We start from the raw sequence: 8,495 nt of genomic DNA on the forward strand, positions 1-8,495 counted from the left end.
ACAACAGGAGAAGTCTGTCCCCTCCCTCAAGACGATTTGCGAACGCAAGACACAAGAAGAGGAGTGACTAGGGAAAGCGTCTCTCTCTATCTACCATCATGTTGATACTAGACCTTCCCCGGGCGGTGTCGATGGGTGGGGAACACACCCAGAGGCTGTCTTGTGAAGAAGAGGCAGTGGGCTGCCCAGCAGGCCGTCCGGGCGGCGATGGCAGGAGAAGGGGGTTAGGACGGGCTCCTCCACGAGCCCGCCCTCCCTCTCCCACAGCTGGGGAGGATGCAGGGCTCAGCGGCGCCTCCACAGCCCGTTCCCTGCAGACCCCCCAGCCGCGTCCCCGCCTTGTCCCCGCCGCGCCCGCGCCGCGCTCACCGGAGCCGCCGCCGCCCCGCTCGGCGCGTCCACCGCTGCTACCGCCGCCGCCGCGAACGCCTCTCCAGTGGCCACCGCAGCCGAGACGGTTCCGGAGCCCCGCCCCGCCCGCCGCGCCCCGCCCCCGCCCGGCCCGCCCCGCCCCTGGAGTCCCCACCCCCGCGGGCTCCGGCCTGGTCCTCCGGTGCCCGGGAGCTGGTGCGGACCCAGTGCGCACGCGGTCACCCCTGCCCGTCGCTCGGCCTCGGCCGCTGGGCTTCGCCCTCCCCGGGGGAGCCGGGATCCGCTGTTTCCAGCCCTGGAATTCCTCCATACCCACTCTCCCGTCCAAAAAGAGAAACAAACAACAACAAAAAGCACAGGAAAGGCCCAGCAATCAATTCCTAGATTCACACCCACCCTCACATAGTGCCCCTGCGCCCGGTCAGACCATCGCAACCCCTATCCCCACCCTCCAATCACCTTGGATTTGAAACCCAGCTCCCTGCTCACACTGGTAACAGGTTCCCAGTCCTGGGGGGCAGAGGGGGGTAGGAGGGAGCAATGATCTAACTGAGGAGACCACCAGAAAAGTCTTCACAGATGCTCAGTTCAAATATAATTACCCAGAAGAGTCAGTCTACAAAAACACTTAAAAAAACCACCTCTATGATGCAAGGGGAAAGCAGGGATTACCGTGTCATTGTCATGATCATTGTTCTAAAACATCTGCCATGAAGGCTTTTTGCATTAAAGAGAGATTCAGGAAACCAGAGAGGGCTGCCCAGTGCCAAACAGGTTGTGAGTCAGAGCCCCAGTTGTGGGGGCGGGGGCCCGTCCTGCAGGCTCAGGCTTCTCCTGCTTCCTTTTCCAGGCCATCAACCTGAGCATCCTGAGACATTTATTAGATTCCTACAAGGGGTCAAGGCGTGTGCCTGGAGCTGTGCCCTAGCAGGAGTGTGTGGGCTGGCAGCATAAGGCAGGCGGGGCTGTGTGGAGTGTGTTTCCTTCCACGTCTTGCGTGGTCCAGGGTTCGGGTCTGAGAGAGGAGCCGCACACAAATGAAAGAGAAAAGAGACGAGATAATTTGGAAATATTGGGGGACCAGGCGGGCAAGTCCAGAAGGACTTCCACTGATGCTCAGGCCGCTCCAACCTTTTATTTGATCTGGGGTAGCCCTAAGGTGAAGAGGTTTCAATGACACACAGATTAGCTCATCAGCAGACAATTTCCAGAAATAGGCAGAATATCTAATCAACAATAATCAACAAGGATTTACATGAGTATCTAAGGAATTAAGTGAATTAAGGTGGGGATAATGCTTCAGCTACCATTATCTAGATTAACTGGGTGGTGCACAGCTCCGACCTTTGCTAGGGCTTCAAAGGTCACTAGCTTTTGGGGGTCTCTACTCTTCTCTTCTAGTGATAGTCTCTACTCTTCGTCTTGATAGATAGTCTCCGACAGGGCTGAGTGCAGGAAGCTTCGGGAGAGCTTGGTCGGGTCCCCCCTCTTTCTGAGCCTCTGACAATCCATAGGTGGGTCTGAAAAGCTCCCATGAGCCACTTGGCATGGCTTCCTGTGCTGGGTTTTGGCAAGAATTCAGACAGGAGCCAGGAGGGCACAGTCTGGTCAGAATGAAATAGTCCCCCCATGGGTAGGGGGCCTTAGGATCTGAATGAACACTTTCCCATTCTTCACATGTGTCTGCCCAGGCCTGGCATTCCTGGCCCAGCCCCTGCTGTCATTCCCTACAAGGACGACCCACTTTAATTTGGGGTGGTTCTATTAGAAAATTTTTCTCGTTCCACCCCCACACCTGCACACCAACATATCAAATTTATTCCGTCCACCTTGAACCTGGCCAGGCTCTGGGAAGGGCAAGGATGAATCAGCCACAGACGCCATTCACCCCATAAAGCACTATCATTTCAGAAAACAAGAGGACTCCTTACTTTCCACCCGCCTGTCCTCAGAATACAGCTTAGGTTGGTGAGAGGAGACTATTTGATGCAGGAAATTTCACTTCCACGCACATAAAGACAGCTTCTGTTTCAGGCACTGAGGGCTACCCTCATGGCATTGCCTAGCCCCCTGTGGAATAACAGAGTTTCGAATTATCAGTGTGAAATTTAACAGTTAAGTGTTTCCTAAGACACAATGATCAGATGAAATAGTCTTCCAGCGTCATCAGTGATACTAATAACAAGTTTAGAGGTTTGCACAATAAAGATTATAGTGAAATGAAGCTATCATTGAGGGAGCCAGGTAGCTTGAGATAAAGTTTCAGACGGCTTTTATTCACAATGTACATTTGCTAAAATGAACTTTAATGTCGTAGTTAAATTAAATTTAAACGGAACTATTCTAGTTTCAAGGACACCCTCATCACTTATTTGTGTAGTGTTTTTTTTTAAAGAGATTTCTTGAGCTTTGGCAAAGTGCCAGGTACTGTGCTAAATGATGGAGCCTGCGCCCAGCCTGGGAGAGTACACGGACAGCTTGCCAGCTCAGTTTGTGACAAGGCAGAATAGGAAACAGATGAGAATAGAGGTATTGGTGGTACGGACCCAGCACGAGAAGGCATTCATTGTGATTGGAGGAAATCAGGAGCAGACCCTTTTATGTTGAACCCTGGGGGATGAGCTAGACTTCCACAGGTAGGAATGGGGTCAAGGACACTCCAGGTAGAGACACAAAGGGGTTCAGTGTGGCCACAGCACTAGAGGGACTGGACAAAGTGAGGCTGAGAGTGAAGAACCAAGAAGGCTGCACTTGACCCTGGGAGCTTCCAGGGGCGGGCCAGCCTTGACTGGAGCCTCCAATAAAGAGAACGATGATAGGCTAAGAGCACTTGGAGAAAGAGAGGAGGCAGCAGTGAGAATCATCAGAAGAGCACTACCACCATCGCCCACGGGTTGTGAGCTGCCCTCCATGGACCAGGCTCTGCTCCCTCACGTTTGAAAAGCATCCCCAGGCTGAGAATTATTCTTGCCACAAACCAGTCCCCGATTATAGTTATTGACGATTAGAATGATAGGATCACGGAAGATGGGCGTCCACTCTGGAGATAGAGCAACAAGGCTGATCCCACCCAGGGCTCCTCTCCATCCTCTGAGGTCCATCCTGGGGCAGGTGGAACGAGGCCCTTTCTCAGCAAAAGCCCCCTTGTTCTTTGAAAGGTCATTCCTGATTATGTACCTTTGCTCCTATATAGGCACCTAGGATGACTTCCTCCCCACCTTCAGCCATCAAAGACCCCTCCCCTCAGTGCTAACGATGCCTCACCTTAGTGGTGGCACTACGGTAACACTTCTTTTATCTGTGTCTTGGATAAGAAAAGGACCTTATCTGAGACACAGATAAAAGCCCCACTGGATGTGGAATCAAAGCTGAGCGTGCATCCTCATTCTGCCACTCACTAGCTGTGTGAACAGAAGTTACTTAAGCCTCTGGAGTTTCGAATTTCTCTTCAAAAAAAATGAAGGTTGATGGGAGGGCTTTGTAGCTGTAAAAGAAAGAATAGGTGTGTGTGTGTATATGTGTGTGTGTGTGTGTGTGTCCTCCTAGCCCAGCCGTGGGCAAACTACGGCCCGCGGGCAAACTACGGCCCGTGGGCAAACTACGGCCCGTTTTAAATGAATAAAACTAAAAAAAAAAAAGACCGTACCCTTTTATGTAATGATGTTTACTTTGAATTTATATTAGTTCACATAAACACTCCATCCATGCTTTTGTTCCGGCCCTCCGGTCCAGTTTAAGAACCCATTGTGGCCCTCGAGTCAAAAAGTTTGCCCACCCCTGTCCTAGAGCCTTGAGTGATGCTGGTCATGCAGTAAGTGCTACTTGCTACTTAGTGGGCTGATTCACAGTTGAGGACCGGGAGTGGAGGCGGACTGATTCGGTGTCAGAGAGCCCTACAATGTTCTCTGCTTGCTGCTCTATACGAAGGAGTTTCCATTTGTCCTCCTACTTCACTTGTTTCCCCAGGAATCATATAGTGTTTTCCCTCTGGCATTACTGTATTGACTTCCAAAGGTGGCGGGTTTTCTTGCCAATTACAGGCCACAGTGGCTTTATGTAACTAGGGGTTTCTAAGGAAACATGGTCAGGCCTCAGAGGGAGCATAACAGATCTGATTATGAATATTGAGCCAATTTTTACAGCTGACATGCTGCACACTTCCTCGTTGCAGAGATCACAGCCCCATCGATGTAGGGAAACTTGGTAATGGCTGAAAACCGTTGCTGTGGCTGAGTTGGAGCCCATGATTTGAATGGCGTCTTTAGTCACTGAGATTGTCAAGCTTTGAGACCACCCTTCCTTTGTACATGGTCCCCTGGGCCTTAAATGGCCTTGCACCCTGGCCCACTCATTATATTTCCACTCATTTATTAAAATCCCAGCTCAAAAGCAATCCTTCTTTAAAGCCCTCTTCTACTCTTACGGTCATGTCAAACGTTCTTTCGTGTATGTTTCCAAAGTATTGCCGTCACACCTTTACCTTCCCACTCACCAGGCCATGTTGATCACATCAGATTTTACACAGTCCATTTTTGTTATTCCCAGTAGCTATGTTTTATGAAGTTATCAGAAACACTGAACTAGCAAATAGTGAACCATTGCTCCTAAGGGAAATAGAGGGTTAGGTTCCTGTGAGCCTCTACTCCCAATATTTTCATCAACTGATCAGTACATAATCTTGGTTAATATGTGTTTCTGTTTAAAGACACCTTACTTAATACACATTGTTGCTTCATTGACATTGAACTCACAGTCAATGGCACTTTGGCTCATATAACTTTGGAACAAAGCTTGTCTAACACAGACATGTTCTCCAGTAAGGCACTCGCAGCCTTCTCACACTTAGAAACACTACATAGCAATTCATTACTATGCTTGGGTCCATTTGAAACAGTGAACTCACCAATATAAAGCACAGAAATGTGGAAAACATGGCACTAGTGGATCAGGGAAAGGGTGAATACACAGTATGAGAGCTGAAACAAGGCAGAACTCTGCCTAAATGGACCTCAGCTAGAAATATGCATGTTAGTGACTCAAGTTTTTTGCTGTACGGTGCACATGGCAAATGATACAAACAGTCGCCAGAGTACTGATTTTGAAGTTACAACTAAATGTTAGCGAGTAGGCAAGTTCGCAAATATAGAATTTGCAAATAATGAACATGGATTGCATGTGCCTCCAGACTAGACTAGGAGCTCTTTGCAGCTCAAATCTGTTTTATTGGGCTTTGTGTCTTCTCAGCACCTCTAAGAGCACCTGATACATAAAAAACAGACGCTCAATATTTGAATGAATGCACCATGCAATCCAGACTTGCATTTCTTGAGGGATTTCCCCCAAAACTTATAAATTTACAGTAATAAAGTACCAAAATGTACTTCTCTCATAGGAATGTCAAGGACTTGATTTGGTTCCTTTCATTGATCTGAGAAGACTCGTGCCTTCAAATGTATGGAACATTCTGTGTGGAGTACATCCCTTGTGTGTGACACATCTGGATACTCCAGATAATGACTTCCAAGATGAGTAAAGATTATGAACAAAACTATCCACCCATTGCTCCCAAAGAGAAAAGGGGGCAATGAATTTGAAGGATCTGAAAAAAATACAGCCAATGGGCAACAATGAGAAAAATTACATACCCAGGGACAGAAAGGGGACACTGGTGATGAAGCAGAGTGGTAGAGGGGAGGAAAGTGGACAGCTGAAGGCAGGGCCATCACAGGGACCACGCAGGAGCTTTGCAGAGAGGTCAAGATTTGAACCTGAGCCCTCTCCCTCACCTACAGCAGTATGACGTTGGGTAGGTTTCTCAACTACCCTCTTTCTTGATATATGTTAATAGGACTTCCCATAAAGGGCTGTTCATGCAACTGACATTTATTGAGTGCCTACTGTGTGCCAGGTAGAAACATGAATGAGGTCATGAACATGCACATAATAAATGAATGCTGAACACAGGCCTGATGTAACTTAGCTACCAAATTTAAAAAGTGATTTTAATTATTTACAATAAATTATGTCTACTCTCATTCTCTCTTCTCCTTCCTTCTCTAATTTGCAAGATTTCTATGTATGGCTTCTAACCCCTTCTGAGTCCAAACCCTCTGATACCTTTTCAGAGGTCAGTTCATCTCAATCTCTGTCTGGCCAGGTAAATCCAGGAATGTTTGATTGCATCAATTTTTGGCATCTTGACAAAATGAGTCAGCCCCTCTAGGGGAGTCTACCTCACCACCCACAAAGCTTACACTGTCTCCAAACTCACCATCAGCAAAGTAATGACACATATACAAGGGCCTCGCAGCAAAGGCTGAGAGCATTTTATAGGCATCGCCCAGTCATCTAGGTAGCATCACAAGCAGGTAAGTAGGGGTCACTTATGACTGTACCCATTTTATAGCCAGGAAAATGAAGGCTTGATGTCACTTATCCAAGTCATCAACTGCATGTCAGCCACAACCACAAAAATAAAACACAGGTGCGATGGCTCCTTGAATTTAGAACCAAGCACTGAATTCCTTGGACAGCCTGACCTTCTTCCTTTTTGCTTTGGGAAATTTATCAGTGACCAAGCAGAAAGGCTGATTTAGGTATAAGTCAGTGTTCTCTCTCTTACTATCAGTGATTTTTGTCCAATTTAGGAAGCTAAAAACCCAACTGGGTGCTAAGACCCTGTTAAAATTGCCACCACACAGAATGGATAACTCCAGACAGCTTTTTTCACAAGTCCTGCTAGTAATGTATGAATAGGCTTAAATGCACACAACTAATATATGTGACCATCACATAAATGGCCCTTTTAATGGTTTTCAACCTATTGTGTTACTTTTTAACTCTTTAATCACTTGAGAAATGACTTAAAATAATGATGCAGTAACTTTAAAATATTTAGAACTCACATTTTCCTTCTTTTTGCTATTCTCCCTTGAGCCACTATGCAGATCAATCCTGTCAGCTCTCGCCTGAGTCATTTCTAGTTATTTCTGATTGGTCCCCCTGCCTTCTATTCATCTCATCCAGTCCACTGTCCATCCTGACGCCCCAGTAATGTTTCTATATGTATATGATCATCATGACAACCCTTTTATTCAGACCTTTCAATGGCTCCCCACCACCTCAGTGCAAAGTCTTACATCCTCTGCAGAATCCATCGGTCATTTGTAATCTTTCTTGCATGGTTTTTCTTTCATTTCTTTTCATTTTGGAATTCAAAATAGTAAATCACTCCTCTGCTTTCTTGTACCTGCTGGTTCCTCTCCCCAGAATGCCCCTCTCCTCACTATCAAATGGATAAACTCCAAGTTATCCTCCCAGAAGGAGAAACACCACCTTGTAACAAAGTCATCTCTGAACTCTGAGCCTCCGTCTTCTCAGGCCCAGGAATTCCTACACTTTCGCTCAGAGTGTTTTAATTCCGCCCGTCACTGCTGGGCTCCTGTGTTCCCAGGGCTTGACAATCTCACGTAGACACAATAAACAGCCACTGAGTTGCTCTGAGTTAAACCAAATCCCTCAATAAATAGAGATTAGAAAAACTGCCCTTTCAAGTTATTTCTGGGAAAGCAAAATATACTCAAACCTGCCAGAGCCACACAGGACCTTCTTCATAAGAGAACGATTCCAGAGTCCTTTTCTCCTTTGCGGCGGATAAAACAAAACTCCCATAATGAGCTTTTCTAATTGTGTGATCTCAAAATAAAATCCGCATTAGCGATTACTAATCAAATCCAACAAACAGATCTCGTCTTCCGATGCTGAAACGCTTCCTTTCCTCCTATGCCAAGACCTCTGCATGGTCTTCGTTTTAATTATACTAAGCATCTTTTTGTTCTTCCTCTTGGACCTTTGCCTGGGAGGGTGGGGCTAGCTGTAAATAATAGTCATCATCATTATAAGAAATATTACACAGTCTATTTTTAGAGCCGCAGACCAACTCACAGGCATGCCCAGCGCGACCCCGGTAGAGCGGCAGTGATTTCTTGGGGAGAGTCTTGGGCTCTTGAATATTTCACCTGTCTCATTAGTGTCACTCACATGGCATGACTGCTCAGATGGCAGCTGCTTCAGCCAATAAACCCCGTCAAACTGCTTCCCATCTGTTCAGAGGAAATGGAAGG

The 8,495-nt window shown here is 47.1% G+C and overlaps 1 protein-coding gene across 3 annotated transcripts in view; it reads right to left on the reverse strand.

Annotated features, from left to right (window-relative positions):
- The window catches only part of FAM49A (family with sequence similarity 49 member A), an 82,345-nt gene extending 81,898 nt beyond the window's left edge, over nucleotides 1-447 (reverse strand). For 2 of the 3 annotated variants that reach the window (XM_023759902.1, XM_006096010.3), the window contains exon 1: nucleotides 370-409. The gene's annotated coding sequence lies outside the window, so the exon portion shown is untranslated. Of the gene's footprint in view, nucleotides 1-369 lie in introns of all 3 variants that reach the window. The other variant, XM_006096011.3, reaches the window with a different exon arrangement.
- Between the last annotated feature and the right edge of the window lie 8,048 nt (nucleotides 448-8,495).

Source organism: Myotis lucifugus, unplaced genomic scaffold, assembly GCF_000147115.1.
Source record: "Myotis lucifugus unplaced genomic scaffold, Myoluc2.0 scaffold_165, whole genome shotgun sequence".
NCBI classification, from domain to species: Eukaryota; Metazoa; Chordata; class Mammalia; order Chiroptera; family Vespertilionidae; genus Myotis; species Myotis lucifugus.